Below are 21,873 nucleotides of genomic sequence, written 5' to 3' on the forward strand. Positions count from 1 at the left end.
GGGGAATGCCAAACAGCAGGGTCATAGGAGAGATGCATGACTGTCAATGCTAGAGTCCCCTAGCCCCAACTCAGCCATGTTCCCATACAACTGCAGTAACAGTATGTTTGCAAGGTTATAGCAGCAGACCACACAATCCCAGGGCTGTCCCAAACAACCTGGCAACATGTTCTATTTCCTCAATATGCATGGGTCAAAGTGTATGCCTGTCTGCTGTTGATAGTATCAGGATTAAACTTCACTTTCTCATGGGTTAGTAGGCTAAGTACATTAGCATGGTTGATGGTGTTCATGGTTCGAAGCTGGCTGCGCTTACAATTTTGCATGTGAGGTACTCCTATGGTAGGAGTCCCACAGACTGTCAATATGTCACTATTTGTTACTGCAAGAAAGCTGGAAAATGTCAGAGAAAATGGAGAGACAGGGGGCCACAACTATAGACATTACACATGTTCTGAGTAGCCTAGAAGGTGGCTAGTACAACAGCAGGTTGTAACAAGTCTAAGTAGCAGCAGGACGAAAAGCCACTATGTAATTGTGTCAGTACCTACAACTCAGTGGGCACCATGTAGTAGTATATTACCAAAAAACACAACTGTCTGAGGAGCAGAGCAGACATATGCTGTGGAATGCTGGACATCCCACAAAACATCCAAAAAGCAGAAGTGGACATGGATATTTTTTAAAATCAACGTCTCTCCTTTATTAAAATACGAGATGTAAGTGCTTTCGCAGTTCAGATCACCACTTCTTCAGAGATAAAACTTTTAAAACCAAAACACATATATATAGTATGCAACAATTACATTCCCTCCAATACAATCAATTAAAACACTACTTCAGTTTAAAGCAACAGTATACGTATTAAACATTATCCTACAACAGACATGCAAGAAGGTGTACTTAAGCCTTTTTTACTTTAAAACAGGCTAAATGGGGACTGAATCATTAAGCCATAATTCTCTATGGGCTGCTAACCTCAATATCCATCTCAATTCAATATTTTCAGTAGCATTAGTAATTGATCCAAGTCACCCACTATCTTGGATCACATGTAAAACCTGAAATAAAAAGTATGGTCATTTCAACACTCCAATGTATGCTTGGCTAAAGCACTGTAAGATAAGCCCCTTCAGCACTCAGTTGTAATTCCAACCAATTAGGAAAGTGCTGTCAATGCCTCCACCCAGTTGCAGATGTATCAGTGTATTCTATGCCTTTGGCAGATGTTGGTTCTTCAGCTGCTGTTAATTCTCTGAGTGCATCTAATGAAACCGGTGCAGTGGTGAGATGCAAAATTATTCCAGCTCCTACAGAACAGTTTTTTCCAGTTCTTCCCCTTCCATTTTGGCCAACGAGAAAGAGGTTGTTCGATCAGGATACACAACAGATGAGCCAGAAGTGCAAGGAACCACCTGTGGTTCATCAGAACAGAACCCTGAGGAAAATGTGGAACCTCGGGCACGAGGGCTAATATGGAATATCTCCAGGTACTGTTTAACAGATTTTGAACAAGCAGTTTTAACAAAAGGTCTTGGGTTTATACCCACTGCTTCAACTGACATTAGTGAATTGATTAGAGAACTTTGTTTATTTGCATGCACTGTAGCACTGAAACTAATGTTTGGGGACAAGAATGAAACAACCCCTTCTGTGTTCAAAAAACCTAGTACGATGGTACCATTTTTTATGCGTTTGTTAAGGCTTGCAAGAATGATATTTAGAACATGTTTGATTCCATAAAGACCAATAGCGCTGGCAACTTATTTAATACTGAATTTAAAGCACTGCATGATTTATGTTTAAATAACAATATTATTATCCGTCCCTCAGATAAAGGAGGGTCAGTTGTTGTTTTAGCTAGGGATTATTACATTGATTAAATGTTTAAAATGTTATCAGATTAATTGGTTTATTTTAAGATAGATTTAAATAGTATTTATAAAATGAAACATGAAATTAATGAGATGTTACATGAAAGTTTTTGTATGGGGTTATTGAGCAAACAGTTGTTGGAATATTTTACTATAGACGAGCCCCTTGTACCATAACTACACAGCCTACCTAAAATACATAAACATCCAACACTCCCCCCATTTAGACCCATTGTGGCTGGGGGAGGATGGCTGATGGAGCCCCTTTCTATCTATCTTGAGTCACAACTCAAGACAGTTTTGAAGAAGTACCCCGTAGTTTTGAGAGACAACCAACATTTTTTTATGTGATTTATATGATAATACAGCGACATCTAGTGTTGCACCATTTGATTTGTTGGCCACTATGGATATAGTATCGCTTTTTACATGTATACTTATGCAGAAGGTATCAACATGGTTAAGAATGTTTTGTTAAAACATAATGAATTTTCTTCCCAGCATGCTGATTTATTATGTATGCTCCTGGAATTGGTCTTGGAACACAATGTATTTATGTTTGCAGGCAGTTACTACTGGTAAAAAGCAGGTGTAGCGATGGGAACCAGCTGCGCTAACTCATATGCCAACATTGGTATGTTGGAGTAGGAACAGCAATATATAACATCCAGAGGCAATGACAATGTTGTTTTTTATCGACAATTTGTTGATGACCTTTTTATAGGTTGAAGGGGCAGTCAGCAAGATTTTTCTACATTTTGTCATGAATTGAATTGCAGTAGCAGTTTTCTCAAATTTACTATGAATATGTCATCACATAAAATTGATTTTTGGATGTGACTGTATGTCTTGAGAATGGTTTACTATCTACCAAGGTGCATAGGAAATACTGTTATATACCCTCTTATTTACACAGGGAGAGCATGCACTCACAGCATGCATTTAAGAACATTGTTATTGGCCAAGGAATGATGGTGTCACGTCTCTCTTGTGATGAGACTGATTTCATTAATGAGCTGGACTATCTTAGAGAAGCATTTATGAATAGGGGTTATACAGCAGAAGTTAATCATGGTTTGGTAAAGGTTAGAAGTGAATGAGCATCATATGCTAATTCCTTTTACTCTGAACGTCCATCTCATTTACATCATAAAGAACCACTTGTACAAACACAGTTACCTATAGTGGTTTCTTTTACCCAGGACAATGATTTAGTTAAATACATAGTCTCTTACAATTGGCCAATTTTATTAGTTGATGGGAGAACATCTGAAATAGTGGGTCCAATACCTACCTAGGTTTATATATAATAACAAAAGGAATTTAACACAATTTTTATGTTATCCCAGCTTGCAGCATTTGTCCCTACCATTGATAGGAGGAACACATAAATGTGGGTCTTGTGCCTATTGTATTTATATAGATGAATCTCGATTTTTTAAACATCCTGTGACAGGGAGGCTTTGGGAATTAAGACCAATACCGAACTGTGAGACTATGAATTTAGTATATGTTGCACATTGTGTGGTATGTTTTTATTTTTACATTGGTAAAACGAACCAATGATTAAAAGAAAGGGTAAGAGATCATGTATACTGCACTAGAAGGGGCTTATCTTACAGTGCTTTAGCCAAGCATACATTGGAGTGTGGAAATGATCATGCTTGTTTATTTCAGGTTTTACATGTGATGCAAGATAGTGGGTGACTTGGACCAATTACTAATGCTACTGAAAATATTGAATTGAGATGGATATTGAGGTTAGCAGCCCATAGAGAATTAGGGCTTAATGATTCAGTCCCCATTAAGCCTGTTTTAAAGTCAAAAAGGTTTAAGTAAACCTTCTTGGCTGTTGGTAGGATAATGTTTAATATGTATACTGATGCTTTAAAGTGAAGTAGTGTTTTAATTGATTGTATTGGAGGGAATGTAATTGTTGCATAGTATATATATATATATATATATATATATATATATATATATATATATATACGTGCGTGTTTTGGTTTTAAAAGTTTTATGTCTGAAGAAGTGGTGATCTGAACCACGAAAGCGATTACATCTCATATTTTAATAAAGGAGAGCCGTTGATTTGATAAAACATCCATGTCCACTTCTGCTTTTTGGGTGTTTTCATATTGTTTGGGTTTGCTGCTTACTACTTTTGGGGATTTTTGACTTTATCTTGCAAAACATGCACAGTCGGAGGTGTGAAGTCTGTAACCCTGTGTGTGGTGCTACATCAGGTACCCCAGTCACAGCATACTTATAACTACTTAGAGTAGGAAATATGGCAAAACCATAAACAGGAGTGGGACAAAGGCCCACATATAAGGAAAAGGATTAACTAGTGGCCACACGAATGTAGAAAGTGCAGAGAATAACAGGTCATCCAGTAGCATGGGTTCCTTGCTGTGTATGGAGTCAGTAAATCAACTGTGTGTCATCAGTTCCTAATGTCAGTCTATAATGATTTGCCACTGATGTACTAGAAAATCACAATGCTATGTAAAACATACCAGACATATGATGCAAAACCCTGTACAGTCTATTACGATCTGTACACACCCTAGGTATGACTCAGATGTTATGTGCAGCACACAGCCAGGAAATCCCTTGGGCATAATATCAGGGAGGTGCTGGACTGTTGAATCAGGTGCAGCAGCCAATTGGCTATAGCACACAAAATCCCGGACTGGAGTACAGGTAGGACTGAGCTGGGGTCACCTTGAAAGTACTGATGGTCACACTGGGCATGCTCCTAAACTTAACTAATATTGGCCCATGTCTGATGGTTCATCTGCCTAAAGAACTGAGATGTGAATATATCTTTGTGCATACAGACAGGTATGTATATGTAGCTGTCTCTTCCTATCCCCCTCAGACATGATTACTCTTATATATCAGTATGTGGCACACATTTATATATATGTGTGTGTGTGTGTGTGTGTGTGTGTGTGTGTGTGTGTGTGTATATGTATCTATATATTTACATATATATATATATATATATATATATATATATATATATATATAATATATATATAGGTTTGCTATCAATATTGCAAAAGGCAAAACATTCTCCGTTCACAATATCGAAGGAAACCACTAAACCCGGAATCTCGACTGCTACACAATGTTGACCCAAATAATTGACATATTGGAGTCAACAATGTCACCAAAAACATCACGTGAAATCTATATAGGAGCTGATGTAAATCACACTCCTATATGACATATGTTTTTGCAGGAGGGCAAGCCCTCCCTGCACATCTCCTGTTGGGGGCTGCATCCCCCACAGCCCCTGCTAATATTATATTCCAAATCTGAGATCGCACTACAGTGGGGATATAGATGAATTTCCAATCCCCACTGTACCGCGATCTCTGTACAGTTTCTTGAACACATTTATGCAAATGCACTACTGCATTTGCATGAGTGTGTTTGACTACCTCATACACTTGACATTGTGCAAACCAAGATCTGATTTTCGGCAGCATATGTGCCTACAGCTTGTCGTTCTCACAATTGATAGTAAACTATATATATTTATATATATATATATATATATATATATATATATATATATATATAGTTAGCTAGATAGCCACATAAAGCAGCCACTTGTACACCAAATGCAGCTGGTGGCATGTGCAACTATTACTGTGTGCTGTAGTGTGTAATAGTAGGTAGGGGTTCTAATCTCACATAAACCACCTTGTGTGTGTGTATATGTGCACATTTCCCATACAGTGGTACAGACATGCCTATCAGGCCTATGTCTATTCAATGCTCAATCATTTTATTGCCCTGTGACTAATGTCCTCCATAACAGTGGCCTCCCTGTCAGCAGCTCCTGATGTCATCCACCTTAACAGCACTGGCAGACAGCGTCAGAACTCATAAGCTCTCTGGCGCATGCTATAAGTACGTAGTACTATAGCATATACTACTAGATAGGTAGGGGTTGTAATCATAAAAAGGGCATCTGTGTGTGTGTGTGTGTGTGTGTGTGTGTGTGTGTGTGTGTGTGTGTGTGTGTGTGTGTGTGTGTAAATGTATCCCTTTGCAGCAGTGTGTCTGTCTCACCTGTCTGTGTGCAATGGTTCTACATTTTCAGGGCCTGTCAACCCCCATTGGCCTCCTTTACAGGTCCTGCTGATGTTATCCACCTTAACAACATTGGCAGACACTCACATGGCACCTAAGCTCTGTGGTGCATGCAATAAGTGCGTGGTACTTTAATATATATTACTAGATAGGTAGGGGTTCTAATCTCAAAGGGGGCATCTCCGTGTGTGTGTGTAAATATATCCTTTTACAGGAGTGTGCCTGTCTCGCATATCTACGTGGAATGGTTATACATTTACAGTCCCTGTCAACCCCCACATTGGCCTCCTTTACAGGGCTTGTTGATGACATTCACCTTAACAGCACTGGCAGACACTGTAACAACACATAAGCTTCATGGTGCATGCAATAAGTACATAATACTATAGTATATACTACTATATAGGTAGAGGCCCTAATTTCAAAAAGGGTAAGTGTGTGTGTGTAAATATATCCCCTTGCAGCAGTGTGTCTGTCTTGCCTATGTGTGTGCAATGGTTGTACATTTTAAGGCCCTGTAGCTACCTGTCAGCCCCCACATAGGCCTCCTTTACAGGGCCTGCTGATGTCATCCACCTTAACAGAGTTGGCAGACACTCTAAAAACACAAAAGCTCTGTGGTTCCTGCAGTAAGTATGTAGCATTATTGTATATACAACTAGATAGGTAGGGGTTCCAATGGCAACTCTGTGTGTGTGTGTGTGTGTGTGTGTGTGTGTGTGTGTGTGTGTGTGTGTGTGTGTGTGTGTGTGTGTGTGTGTGTGTGTGTGTAAGCATATTCCCTTGCAGCAGTGTGTCTGTCTTGCTTATGTGTTTGTAATACTTATAAATTTTAAAGCTCTGTGAGCAGCTGCTGGCCCTAAATAGTACACATCTACCGAGACATAAATGATATCCACCACCACCTACATTTATAGGTACCAAACACCCTGGTGACATGTAGCAAGGGTAGCATGCCTTGTCACAGGGTATGCATTCAGATTATGCTGTCTGCCCCCATTGTCTCTGACACACTGTTCTACACATATGCACCTAGGTAACCATGCATATATACAGCCGTATTTTGCCGATGTCACATTTCTGCTTTGCTACCATGCCACCCTGAGCTGCTGTATTGGCACCAGGTCTCCACAGCATAGCCACTCAGACCCCTAGAACAAAAACAGAAAAAGTTCCGAGAGACACCTGTCACTCATCAACACTACCACCAATCTAACATCATGGACCAAAAGTACTAACACTTTGATGTGTATGCATGACACATTAGTCACCCTATGCATCAGACAAATATTTGCATGTCCCTGCATCAATGATATGGATGGAAGGGATGTGGCACAGGTGCCATCACATGCACAGGGTGTGATGTGGGGTTGCCAGAGGCCTAGGCTGTGCCACACAGTTGACATCATGTGTCTGTAAGTCAGGAAGGTATGTTGGTCAGTTGGGCCATAGAGAGGTGCCATGTGTGTCTGTTGGTGACCTGCATGTGACAGTGATGTGTGAGCATATGCGCGTACACAGTCAAGACATGTGCTAGCCCTACATGAGGGTATGCCAGATAGCTGTGGACCATATGTGGCAGAATGTACAGTTTACCATATCCGGCCATGAACACCAGAACTGGCACTAACACTCAGATGCAGTACTAGTCGCTGATGGTGACTGGTGTCTGCTGGGCTGATGTCCCTCAAGGGACCACCCTGGACCATGTGCCCATAGCCTGCTATGTCATGATGTGGACAGCATACAACCTTCTGTAGTGCTGGAGGTACTGCCACTAAGGGAGCATGAGTCTGTACAGCCATGTGGACTCTCAGTGGATGTTGTGACTGACCTACAGCCACATGTCCAAGGCCCTACTACCACCACATGTTCTAGCACAGACAATGTGTGGTCAAGGACTGACAATGTCTCACCCCACCATCTGTCCACTATATCAGTGAAACAATGCATGGCATCACCAATGTGGTGGAGGGAGTCACGGATGTCAGACAATGATGCATCCATGATCCTGAGCATCCATCTGGTGTTGCATTCGGAATGTGCCTGTGCCTCCATGATGGGCCACAACATGCTTCGAGTCACTCATAATGTGAAGCCTGTGACAGGTCGTGGGCAGCTGTCCTCCTTTGAGCATCCCTGCCAATCTGCCTGTGGGGTCCTCACAAGCTCTCTGGCTATGGCCTAGTGTTTACACTTAGTGATGCCATAGTTGCCACACTCTCGTGTTTGATGCCAGCAAACTCTGACTGTCTGATATCTGTGGCTGCAGGGGACAGATTATGTGTGGGCATACTGACTCTGTGCGAGGACAATGGGGGAGGAAGTGGGATGTCAACCCATGGGACAGATTCAGCCCCCAACAACCCCATCTGTGCCTCACTACAGCCACCATCATCATCAGAGTCCATTGAGACACTGACATCAGGTTGTGAGGGGGACACACTCCAGCCCCCACAGTCACCCATGAGGAGGAAGACAACATAAGTACATTAATACCTGCACTATTATGTCTGGTGATCCACACACACACATAAAGGTGAGGTGCCACAACTGCATTACACATACCGCATCATAGTTTTGATCCCATGCACAACACACAAGCATACTACCACATACACAGACAAGAGAGGTCTTTTATAACATGCACCGCAGCTACTTCCGGTTAATGTTGCCAGTACTATACACCTGTGAGATAAGTGATACATTAGTGTATGTGATAGACCTACACCTAAAACACAGTGCACCTGTCTTGACCATACTATTGACCCCTGTATAGCAGACTGCATAGAGCTTCACAAAACGAAGTGCAAATATGTTACAGCTCCTCCAAATACACTAGTGTTATTACTGATTCAATGCACTTCAGTTAACCCCTCAGGAACTGAACATACAAGTATTGTACTCTACCTAAGCATATCAGCTGTGTCTGTAGCAAAATGGCAACCCTTAACATTCTTCAAGTGTATACGATCCATACAAAAACAGTTTCACACTTACTAGCTACAGGAGATTGGACTCTGGCCACACTTGACATACCTATGGAAATGTGAGGGAGAGGTATTGGCAGCAAAAACAAATGTTGCATTGTTACAGGATAGTATGTGCATATATCAACATGTACAGTAGGAACTGTGATACTGCCCATATTGCTGACATTCTGAGTATGCGTGTACAAGTGTGCATTAGAAAACAACCCCCCCCCAATACAGATTGAACTGACATCCATGTACTGGTATGCAGAGGCTGCCACAATGACTGATACAGTATTACAGTGATGAACACAGGAGGCTTACTTGGATGCTCCTCTGCTGTGGAAGCGGTGGCACCCACCTCCACTACATATGGGGTGATGGATGTTTGGGAGATGGTGATTGATCCCAGGTTCACCAGGAATTCCTCTGTGGCTGGCAGTAGTTATTCAGCTGCAGGCCCTCCACCAGTGGCGGCACTGTCCCTGACCACAGCAGCCGCCCTTTGCCATGCAGCATTTATCATATCTGTCGCCCAGTGTTGGACTGCTCTTAGCTTCTTTCTTGTATCCCTACTTAGTTTATTGCTGTGATAAGGTCAGCCCACAGTGCAGCACATTTCTCACAATTCTGGTGACTCTTGGATAGCAGTATGTTGTGATGCAGTCTGAAGCCATCCAGGATCACATCATTTTCCACAGATGAAAGTGGCTGGTGCCTCCATCTATACATCTTTTCTGAAAGACAAGAAGAGGAGAACACATCACAGGACAACATACATTGCACTCCACTAAGTACACACCCTGCACATTCAAATTGGTCTGCACTATCCTCCGCTAACTCCCACATCATACCCCACTATCTATCAACACAGTATGTATGCTGCTATCAGCAACATAGTGACAATACCAGTTATGTCCTTGTGTACTGTGATAGAGTGTGTTGTATGTATCCACTCCCATCAATGCCAGCTACTGTGGTATGTCCCCTATGGGCAATGTCCCAGTATCAAGTCATACAGCCACTGTCCGGCAAATAGGTGAGTGTTACTACAAATATATGGGGACAGTCCAGCAACATCCATATGATGCAATGACAGACAGCACTGCAAATGTGTTGTAGGGTATCTTCCCTGTAGGTGTCCAACTTCTGCAGTACACAGATGTTTGCAGAATGTGTACGTGTGTCTGATATATATGGACCCTTTGCCAGAAATATGTGAATGTCTGGAAAATGGTTGGACAATACTTAATGGTTGATCCCAGATTGTGGGGAATCTGGCTGTCACACACCAGAATCCTCAGAAAACAGTTATGCAATAGTAATATCTGTTACTGTATTCATTCCCTTACTTTGTATGGTCAATATGTACACTCTGTCACTGAGGTCGGGCTTGTGTCCCCCCACTACTACTGGCTATGACCTGAAGTCCTGCTGTAGGTCACCAGGCATGCTAGCCATAGCTCTCATGTGATGAGATACAAATGTTGATTAAACAGTACGTAGCCAGAGTACATCAGGGACAGTCAGGGACACCTGTACAATGTTTGAACTATTCCTGTGTGGCATTCACAGACTGAGAGGAGCTGAATGACAGTACATTATGTGATATGCCAGCTGTGTCCACCATTACATACATTACATACTGTCACTATAGTCTAACAGACAATCCAGTAACATTTGTATAGTAGCCAACCATCGTAGGAGGAGCTGAGAGGGCCAGAGCTGTGATCTCCATCACAGCAGGCAGAGTTGAAAGGCATGTCTGTAGGTGCTGGTCTGCAGACTATCATCAAAATGCATTCACAGAGATGTACTACAGGCCTACTGTTGTAATCCCTATTCCCCATAACTGCATCATCCCATCTACTTCCCATTAAATGGGGACTTCTATTACATAGCTGGTAGAGTGCTGCCCCCCTTTTTGTGCAGAAATTCTCAAGAAAAATGTTTCTGAAATCGCAGTCTGTCTTGGTAAAGCAAGTCACAGACCTGTTTACCATAGGCAGCTGCTTACTTTTTGTAGGTAATACAGGTTATTTCCTGTGCACCAATCTGTGGCTCAGACTTGCTAATTGCATCCAGAACAGGAGGGTTGTACTTTCATTAGCCAATGGCATGGCACAACAGTGTTATATTTAACGCCTTCATCTAGGCCTTGGCCCCTTTCCTAGTCTGTGAGATGGACATTATCGAGGTGTGGAGACTGCAGCATTGCAGAGGGTAGGAAAAAATACTGTCTACTGTTGGAATTTATATGGTATGTCCACAGTTTTGCATGCTATGTTTGGCCATTGTTTAATGACTGTCTGATTATGTGGCAGTTCAGTGTTAAACAATGTGGGTTGAGGTGAGTAAGGGGGAAGACAGACGTGAGTGCCATACGGCATATGCATCAGAATATGCATGCTGCTGCAGTAGCTGCTGGTCTGTCAGCTATGTATGTTTGCAGGGAAAGACTGTGGCACATGTCCCTGTCACTTGACCTTTGACCCCCACCCATTTTATATGGGTGCTGTGTGGATCCCTTGTTCTAGGGGGTTGTGAGGTATGGTTGGTCTGTGGCGGGTAACTGAACATAATGCTGCATATGTTGCAGGCAGCAGCAGCTGCGTTTTGCCCAGGAGTCATATTGGGGAGTGTGAACACATTGGAGGACAGCAAGCTGTATGTGTCAGTGAGGGAGCAGTGTCAGCTCTGTTGTTACAGCAGAGCCAGGGTGAGGGTAACCATAACAGTCCAGGTGAGGCATCTGCTTAAGGTATATATGTTATGTAATAATGCCATTCAGAGAGTGATAGGCAACATTTAGGAAGCCTATACATATTTGTGTAGTGTGTCCCTACCTACAGGCCTTTGACATGCTAACATGGGCAGAACTGAATGCAGTAGCAGCAACCTGTTGTGCTTAAAATGTCAGGACTTGGTCATTATTTGTTGTATTCACAAGCATGTCATTGAAGTGCAACACACTGAGTTCGAACCCAGGACTGGCAAAATACACAGCATGTTAGGAATTTAACAAACTGAGCTACTGAGTCACTGTTACAGCAGGTGTATTTGCAAGATATATGTGCATGCATACAGTCTGTTACACAGGATTGGCATAGGTATGTGTTCGGATGTGTATGTCATGTGATACTGAACTATCTGTCATGATTTTCTAACCTCAGTCTGTAGTACTGACTTGCCAGTACTTCAGCACACATAATAGGTTTTGTGAAAATTGTGCCAAAAGTAGGTGGCACAACTGTGGACATTCTGCAACAGTCTGTGTAGTTCACAGCTATAACTGCTATCCCAGGCCTCACGTACATCCATCATTATTTATTTGGCTGTGTACTGGTTTGGTGTCTGCATCACAGTCACAAGTACACTGCCAATTTTCCCATTATATGTACATCCAGTATGTCATTGGCAATCAGGATATGTTTATGGAAACAGCTGCATTGTTTTAGAGTTAAGTGGCCTAGTGGGCTAATGCATTATGCTGTAGTTTACAGTGTCTTTGGTTCACGACTTGGCAGGGTTGGTCATTTTGCAGATGTGCCTAACAGTGTCAGAAACAGAGAAAGTGATTAAGGCAGTTTTAAACAGTTTTAAGTTGGTTTGTGTGCATTTGTGCAGTGCACCACACCCCTTAGCTCTGCTTAAATCTGCGTTAATTTAAGAAAAAAGAAAAGAAATAAAGGGTGATAGGAAAGTGGTGAAATGGGGACAAGCAGGCGGAAAACATACTGAAAGGCAGGTAGGGATGTGCAGGACGGGTATGAAAGGACCACAGCTCTCCATTTATTCTACAGCAATGCCTGTGCAGGTTGTAGTGAATTTGAAATTTGGAGCCTCACACCCCAGAGAGAGGAGTGAGGGTGACATAACTGTGTTGAATAATTCATGCAATGATTGTGTCCAGTGGATGTGGGTGTGAAATGGAGAGCTATGTATGGGGCAATATTTTTGTTTTTTGGGCCAGATGCCTTTTTTTTTCAAGGAAAGAGTGGAATGTTTGGGATTTGATTTAGGTATGTGTGGGGAGGTAAGTTGGGTAGGAGAGGTTGCATTTGCAAACAGACAAGACAGACAAGGCAGCATACAGGGGCAGTGTGTGACACATGAGTGGGGTAAACACCTTGGACAGGGAGGGTGTTGTGGAATCAGAGAGCCATGTGCCCCCAGACGGCAGCAGAGAGACTGAGCTCCCACCCATGGGCAGTCAACACTGCTCCTTCACTGCCCCAAAGGTGGCTGTGCAGGGGGCTGGATGCCAGGACCACCTTGCCCATCCAAGCTGACCAGTCTGCCCTCAGTCCAGCACAGGTGATCCTCGTAGCCATGGTGCATGATTCTGTGCACCATCCCTGGTATCTGTTGCTGGGTGACCCCCCCTCTATGCCCACTCCCGGGGGATGGACAGGCCCCATCCCCTGAGGTAGTTCCATGTGTAGGTGGTGCAGGGCCAGTGGAGGGAGCAGCACCAGGTTGGGTCCCAGACTTGCTGGCACCTGGTCCCATGGTCGGCTGAGGTAGGGTAGGTGGATCACCAAGAATCGGCCTACCCAGTCAAGCTATGGTGTTGAGGTATTTCAAAGTGTATAAGTTAGTAATGAACAGAACTTTAGTTAGTTATAACAGCATGCCAGAATGTTGCAAATAACCCAGTAGCATAACATTGCATAGAATATGGAACACAACAATAAGTGAGATAACAGTCAGTATAGTAACTGAATGCCAGTAACAGTTATGGCATAAGGCCAACAACATAGGTAATTCAACAAGGTATGTTAGTATGCAACCACTGTAATACATAATAATAAAACACAAGGCCCAACATAACATTTGGAGAACAACAGATGTTATTAGGAAACCATAACCAATGTATAACAATAATAAATAATGATGCAGATAAGGAGTGGGGGAGAGAGAAATACAGTCCATTACTACCAGTATAGGGTATATTGTTTGTAACAGTGCTCTTAATACTCTACAGGTCTGCCCTTACTTTATGTATACAAGTACCCTATAGCTTCTGTAGCATGTGCATACCTCGCAAGCTATCCACATCGGACAATGTGGGCCAAGCTGTAGCACCTACAGGTACACAACTACAGGGGACTATTACATATCAGAGGGACATATATGACTACCAAGGTGTACTATGGACTGATGTACTGTGACTGTGCTATTGACATAAATCATGTTGATAGTTCTGTGACCAAGGGATTAGGCAACAGTGATCATGGTCTGCGACAGTGTGACACTTGAGAGACATGTATTGTGCAAAGTACAGAGAGTTTATGACTATCATGCTGTACTTCACAGGCATGGGATTAGACTATCAGCAGACATTCATGCACCAGGCATACAGCCATACCAAGATTATACATTTTATTTACTGTATTACCTTTTATTAGTATTGTACTTGTTACCTTCATTTTCTGATGTCTTATCACACTGCTGAGCAATGCTGTTAACACTCTGATACATCTGCATACACAAATTAGTAACCCATTTGAACAGCTACTACAGCCATTTATTTACCTGTAATTCCTGTGAGGAGAACATCTGTTAACAATACATAACTGCTTCTATAATATTTAGTCATTGTACTTGTCACTGGATTCGAACCCCAGTCTGTGACAAAATGTACATCACACTTAGCATTTATCAAAGTGAACTACTGAGCCACTGCTGAATATTGGTTGACTGGTATGTGCCTAGAGCTCACCTGGTAACAAAATATGACATGGTAATAGAGGTAGAGTATTATACAAGACTGCAGTGACACTTGAACACAAATGCATGAGATTCAGGCATGACAGAGATAGTAGATGAACTGTGCATTAATACATGGATTGCAGGTGTAGACAATAAACCCCTAGTGGGTGGGAATATCTATGATATGTACAAACCATATCAGAGTGCTGGATTGGCTACCTGACCCATATACAGTTGCTGATGGTATATTTGCAATCTACAGCTATTACAGTTTCATACTTGTCTGCAGCAGCGTACTTAAGAGCATGAATGCATATAGCTGAAATGCAATGGTTAACACAAGACAATCCTGACATACACAATATACCTTGGACATTCCTATTATTGCTTCAGATCTTAGAGAAGAACAAATATCATAATGCATTATATGTTGTAGTACAGCTCCACATCTGCATTTTAGCAGAACCCACCTTATTCGCTAACCTTCAGTCACTTAGTGGTATTATTTGTGGTTTTACTTCACAGCAGATGTAATACTCGAGTTCATGACCAACAGCCCAAAATACACACATATTGCAAAACACAGCTTTATTAGGGGTGATGTCATGTGGTGATTGGTATATATTTCTAGCCTTTATTGAAGAACAGTTAAGATAATGCAGGGTTTGCAATACAGCTAGAATTCCACAATTAATGTAGTACAGCCTTTTATTTCCTTAACATTATTAATGGAGTAGAAACTTTATTTCCTTAACATTATCAGGTGTCATGCTTTTACCTTTATTGAATTGCACCTGGCATTACTCACTTATTTCAGTCCAGGTCTATGACCACATTCATTGCAGTACAATCAAAACTGAATATACCTAGTGGCAGTTATAATTTTCTCCTTCTTGTTTATATGACTATTTTAAATTGCAAGTTACATCTGTACTCACCACACTCATGGCACAACCTGGGCAGGTGCCCTGCATGGGCCTCCATGTTGCGAGCTCTCTTCTCTGCAGCTGTGGGGAGAGAAACACACCATTATACGCACCTGTCTATCATACATTCAGAGTAGGTTTTAGTAAAACTATGATACCAATACTTACAAACTTGTGGGGCATTCTGGTCTCAAACATCTTGGACCTAAGTGGCCAAGAGCTCCCCCTTCCTATTCTTCAGGTCATCATAATGATGACACACCTGCTCACCTGTGTGAGGGATACCAGTTGCACTGCTGAGATTGTGTCTCAGCCAGTCCCAGGTCTCTGACTTTTACTGTGATCCCTGGTACTGGTCCTGTAGCAGCTTGGCATCATGGTATTTAGTGAGAAGTCCAATCAAGACTCTGGACTCCGGAATGCCCCATTGCTGCACCCAGAAGTGCATATCCCCTCCAACTTCTGCCATAGTTCCTGCCAAGTTCAAAATCCAACAGGTTATGGCTGTATTCCAACCTGTTGCACTTTAGGCTGTTTTCCTGCCCTTTACAGCCATTGGGCCTTTTTAAAAAATGCTGTGCTTTGCTTAGCACCACACAAACCTGCTGAGCTCAGCTGAGCAGTACTTAAACAGATATTGCTACTGCTTAGCAATGCACAATCCAGCTAAGCACTGCTAAAACATTTTTTGTTTAAGCAGTGCTTGGCAAGGCTTAGCTGTGATTAGCAAAGCTTATCTAAGCACAGAAAAGCAGGATTTAAAAATACTTCTCAGAATGTGTATTTACAAAATCACCTGTCTGGGTATTCAAACCCTGCACCTACTGCACATACAGCTGTCACTGTAACCATTAGGCTATGTGGATGTGTGGAATACTGCTGTACTTTTATATATACCTCTCTGTTATGTTTAAGCACCGCTGAGCACTCCCTACACTCAATAACCATGTTACACTGCTCTCTCTCAGTAACGTGCCTTCATTAATATGCATGGCGAGCTACTGAGGGGGTATTGCATACATGGACATGGTACCTTCCATGTAGGCTTTACACTATGCCTACATGGATTTTATTAAATTCCCAGGGTAGGTCTCACAGTTATGAAAATATCAACATAACTATGGAAATATGAATAATAAGTGGTAAATAGTGATTAATTTCTCTACTGTGGGGCATCTTATATTAACACTCAAAGTAATTTTGTTAATTATTCCTTTCCCTTTCCAATACTGCCTGTTATTAGCTGGTAAGTTAGTTAAGGAAGACAGACCCAAAAAAAGGTGTGGACACCATAAGGAGCTATGGGTGTTAGCTGGATAAATACAAAAAAGGTGCTATAGGCTTGAATGGTTTAAATAATTATAACAAATTTGACATAATATGAAAACATTGGTTAAGAAGAGATACAAATTATATGACACATATTTAATAGTTAGAGAAATTGTACCCAGTTTATATAGAAATTAAAGTTAAGTTAGTATAATACAAAAAGAAATTGCAATATGAAGTGAGAGGAAAACAGGCTTGTGGTATATTTAGAGAGAAAGTTGGGCGAGAAATTGATATAAATAAGGAAGTGAGTGAAGAAAGGAGAGTAAGGAAATGTAAAGTATGAATAGGTATGTGTTCACATTTAGGGATATAGTTTATCCTGGTGATGAGCAAGAACAGAACCAGCTTTGGGCTAGGAAGTCTGTCAGAATCCTTTTGAATGATAGGAGGGAGGGTATTGACCTGGTGGATACAGGTAAAGAGTTCCAGGCCTTAGCAACATGGTAAGAGTACAGACAATGCCCAATAGATTTGACAGGTTTGTCGACTGACACAAGTTTTTGGTCATTGGACTGTAATGACTGATTGGGATCATAGTTGTATAGAATGTTATTTAGTGCTGGACAAGCAGATGGATTCTGTCATCTGTACCTTTGCTAACATGTAAATATGTTGGTGTATAAATAAAGCAACACTTCAATATAATATTGTTTTATATCCACCAGTGGGATCTCAATGTACTATCTCATCTAAAGATGGCACACTCAGGAGTGAGGCATACTGCTTTTGCTGTATTACACTGGCAGAAATGGAAAATTGATCTAAGTATCCAATGTGAAGAAGAACCCAAAATCTTCTGATCTTCCAGCATCAAAGGTGAGTGTGTTACCAAGTCCCTGACACTGTACAACACCTGTTTTATCAATCCACAGTTTTAACTCATTACCCCGAGTACCTTCTCATGGCGCCTGTGTGCTTAAACCCGAGCGCACCATGAGAAGATACAAATTTCAAGCCGTTACCCCCGAGTGCTTCCACAAGCGAGAGAAAGTGTACTGCAGGTTTGTAGTTCACCTTAATGTAAAACACACTGAAATCATAACTGAATATGTAATTTTCCTTATCTAGTTGCGATTCAGTGTATTTTTACATTAAGGTCACATAGAAGTTTTTGTCAGAAAATACGTTTTAAAAGTTCTTGGTAAGCAAGTGGTGGCAACCAATCGGATTCTTGCATTCCAAGCCACCACTTGCATAACACCTCCACCCCCAGCCTAAACTTCTTTGTTTTCCCCTTATAAAAAGAAGGTCCAGCAGCAGGTATTTCCTTTCTTTCTGTGAAGAACTGGTGATTTTACCTGCTACTAGAGCCTCAATTTAATATTTGCTAGTCAAGGATTTTACGGGCCACCATATAGGCACTACCGGGAGTTCACATTCATCCACTGTACTGTAGAGTTCCCGGTCAGATCAGCGCTCAGGTACTGTATTTGTTTTTTGGAATTCTGTACTAATTTTTGTTCGCAAGAGCAGTTTAACACACTGTCATGTAGGTGTTTTAGAAGAAAAAGCAATGTTCATTGATATGGTGAAATATAGTTCGGCTTTTAAGGCTGTTACATTATTTGTATCCCCTGTTGTGCAATTTGCAAAGACATTTAATTGCGCAAGATGACTTGGGCTCAACGGAGATAAAATCATCCATGCAGTAATATTTTCAAAATGTTTTTTTTTTCAAAATCATAAGTATGTTACTTAGATAATGATAGTTATGGAATAAGCCACTTTCCTGGGTTGCGAGCTGTCGGGTTTTTTGACCGGACTGTCCGGTTTTCTGTGTCAGGTTATCAACTTCATTCAAAACTGGACACGTGAAGTCCGGGTTTTGCACTAGGTTCCACCACCACCGTTTGATTTTAACATATGATTTAGTGTCTTTTCTCCCTTCCTCTACAGCTCCTTGTTTGTGTTGCTTGCTGCGCCTGTGATCACATGGCTGATGTCACATCCGATTTAAGCATAGTTATTTGCAAATACCAGAGCACATGGGGATGCTCTGCAGCTTGCTGTCGCTTGCTCAGCATTGTAGGCAGTCTTATTTTGCAAACAATTTCATTTCCAGCACCACCAAATAAACTGCCGGGGTGCTGCTTGATGATTTGCTTTGTGCCTAAAATCGAGAAAAGATTTCAACATATCTTCCGAGTGCCAGCCGAGCAAAAGCTGTCCCATTCCAACCAGAGTCTTTCACTTGAAAGACTTAACCCAGTTACCAGACTGTTGCAGCACAACACTTGATGGGACTGGTTGACAGGCTTGGCTATGTCTGTTAGGTTGGTTTATCCTTTCTCTTTCTTGTGTTTTGGCGCTGGTTACTCAGATCTCTCCTCAAAGAGGGATCGTTTTATTTTCACAGGAAAATAGTAACTTTTATGCAGTATGATAAACTCAGCTGATGTAGTGGGTGAGTGATCTGGTTGGTATCTTCCTGTGATCCGAATTGCACAGTATCTTTGTTTCTCGGTTCCGCAGATCCCATTTTTAATTTTTCTGTGCATGCCATGTTGCTGAGATCCTCCTTTATTGTCTACAGCTGTTTTTAAGGGTCTGGATGTTAGTGGCAGTTCGTGTACTGGTTATCTAGTGTTCTAATTTAAAGCGGAATTATTAGATTATTGAAGTAGATAGTTTCATAGTTTCATAGTTTGGTACTAGGCTATCTGCCCTGGGGCATTTATAAGCCTAGCCATAGTGATGTGGCTTTCGCCACCCCATGTAATGGTACAAAAGTGTACAGAATAGATTTAGAATACTGTGCTTCTGTCTAGTAGTGACACAGTGAAGACCCCCTTACATAATAGAATTAGTTTACTGTGCCTCTGTCTAGTAGTGACACAGAGATGACCTCTGGAGTAAACCTACGATCTCCCATCCACTCGTCAGGATTTCTCTTGAAGAGAGTCAGTGAGGGGCTCTGCCTAACATGAACTGGGATTCTGTTCCAGAGTATGGGAAGCCTCTGAGTTATGAATCTGTCCCTCCAGCATGTCCTATTCATATTTGTGCTGAGGTTCAAATCTTTAGCTCTCGTGGTTCTGATGGATTTGGATTTTTTGAGTTGGAGCATGTCCATCAATTCCTGATTGGACATGGCCTTGTACGTCAGGCACAGATTACCTCTGAGTAGGTGGTATGCTACTGAATAGAGTTGGAGTTTCTTTAGTCTGGCAGCATATGACATATGTTGGAGACCCTTGATCCTCTTGGTGAGGTACTTTTGGGGGTCTCTCTAGCTGTTGCAAGTGTCGGGTGAGGTACATACCAAATGGGGCATTGTACTCGATCATGGGCCTGATAAGGGAGGAGTACAGGGGCACAATGACCTCCTTTGATCTGGATGTGAATCCCTTCATGATAAGGTGGGCAAGGTAGAAAGTCTTTCTAACCACTTTGGCAACGTGGGTGTCAAATGAGAGGTCACTATCGACTTGGGTCCCCAGGTCTCTGATTACTTTTTCCGTACTCAGTGGGTTACCGCCTATGTGATAATTTGTGGGCACTTTGTTTTTCCCAAAGGGGATGACTATACATTTTTTGGCATTTAGTTTAAGGCCATGACTCCGGCACCAGTTGTCCATTTCAGTGAGGCCTTTCTGTAGGATGTATGTGTCAGCTGGTGTATTGACTATGGCGCCTAGTTTGCAGTCATCTGCGAACTTTGTCAGCCACAACCCTCCCATGTTTGCTTTCACATCTGAGAAATAAATTCCGAACAAGAGGGGTCCCAGGACAGAGCCCTGTGGGACACCACTTGTCACTGGCTTTGAGTCTGACATGGCTCCAGCGATTTTGACTTTATGGGTTCTATCCTTTAGCCAGATACTCTGCTTTTTTTCTATTAAAGTTTTGCCATTGAAGGTTTGCTTTGAATCTGGGTCTTCATAATACAGCCTGCAGTGTATTTTTTGAGAAGTGGATCACTGGATGCACAGATTTTATGTACGCATTAGCGTTAATAGGAAAACTACAAAAATAAGATATGGCATACCAGCTTTGTGTTTTGATACTTATAAGAACTTTTACTTTAAAAATGTATTGCTGCTAAAACACAAACGATTTGTCTTTACTGTCAGAGTTAGTATCAGAATTTGCAATGTAGTGAACATAGTTTCCCATAAATGTGTTAAAATGGGTGAACTGCATGCTTTTGTACAAGTGCGGTGTTATGCAAATGCAGCCAAACTAGTTTCCCATTTATTGCACATCTTAATGCTACTTTGCAAGGGAACATCTGAATGTGCTAAGTAATACCTCATTTTGAAAACAGTATTGATAGTTCTAACATGGTAAAAGAATTGTGCCTGCATGTTTGACACGTGCAGATATCAAAGTTTGTTTCGGACTTAGGTTATGGAAATTATGATTTTTTTCATATTTTGGTAAATAACTTTACAAGTGAGCATCTGAATGTGCTAAGAAATACCTCATTTTGAAAAGATTATTTATAGTTCTAACATGGTAAAAGAATGGCGCCTGTATGTTGTACTCATAGGCAGATATCAAAGTTTGTTTGGAATTAGGTTATGGAAATTATGATTTTTTTTCATATTTTGGTAAATAACTTTGCAAGGGAGCATGTCAGTGTGCCAAGTAATACCTCATTTTGAAGACAGTGTTACTCCTTACAACATGGTAAAAGAACTATGTCTGTGCACTCTACACATGTACAGATATCACAGTTTGTTTAGACTTGTACGATTATGAAAATTATACATTTACAATACTTTTCATTATTATGCCCATATCTTTGCATGGGAGCATAGTGATCACACAAATGATGCATCATTTTGAAGCTGACATTCAGATGCACAAAAGCAAAAAGGTCGTCACTTTGCCAATTCCAGCCAAACGTAACAAAAGTCCAATAGTGAAAGAACAAAACGTAGCTGGAAACTGCTGTGTATGTAAAAGAATTTATTCCATAAACCAAGTACAAAACGTGAT

The sequence above is a fragment of the Protopterus annectens genome, chromosome 10.part0 (genome assembly GCF_019279795.1).
Source record: "Protopterus annectens isolate FY-2018-M chromosome 10.part0, PAN1.0, whole genome shotgun sequence".
Lineage (NCBI taxonomy): Eukaryota > Metazoa > Chordata > Ceratodontiformes > Protopteridae > Protopterus > Protopterus annectens.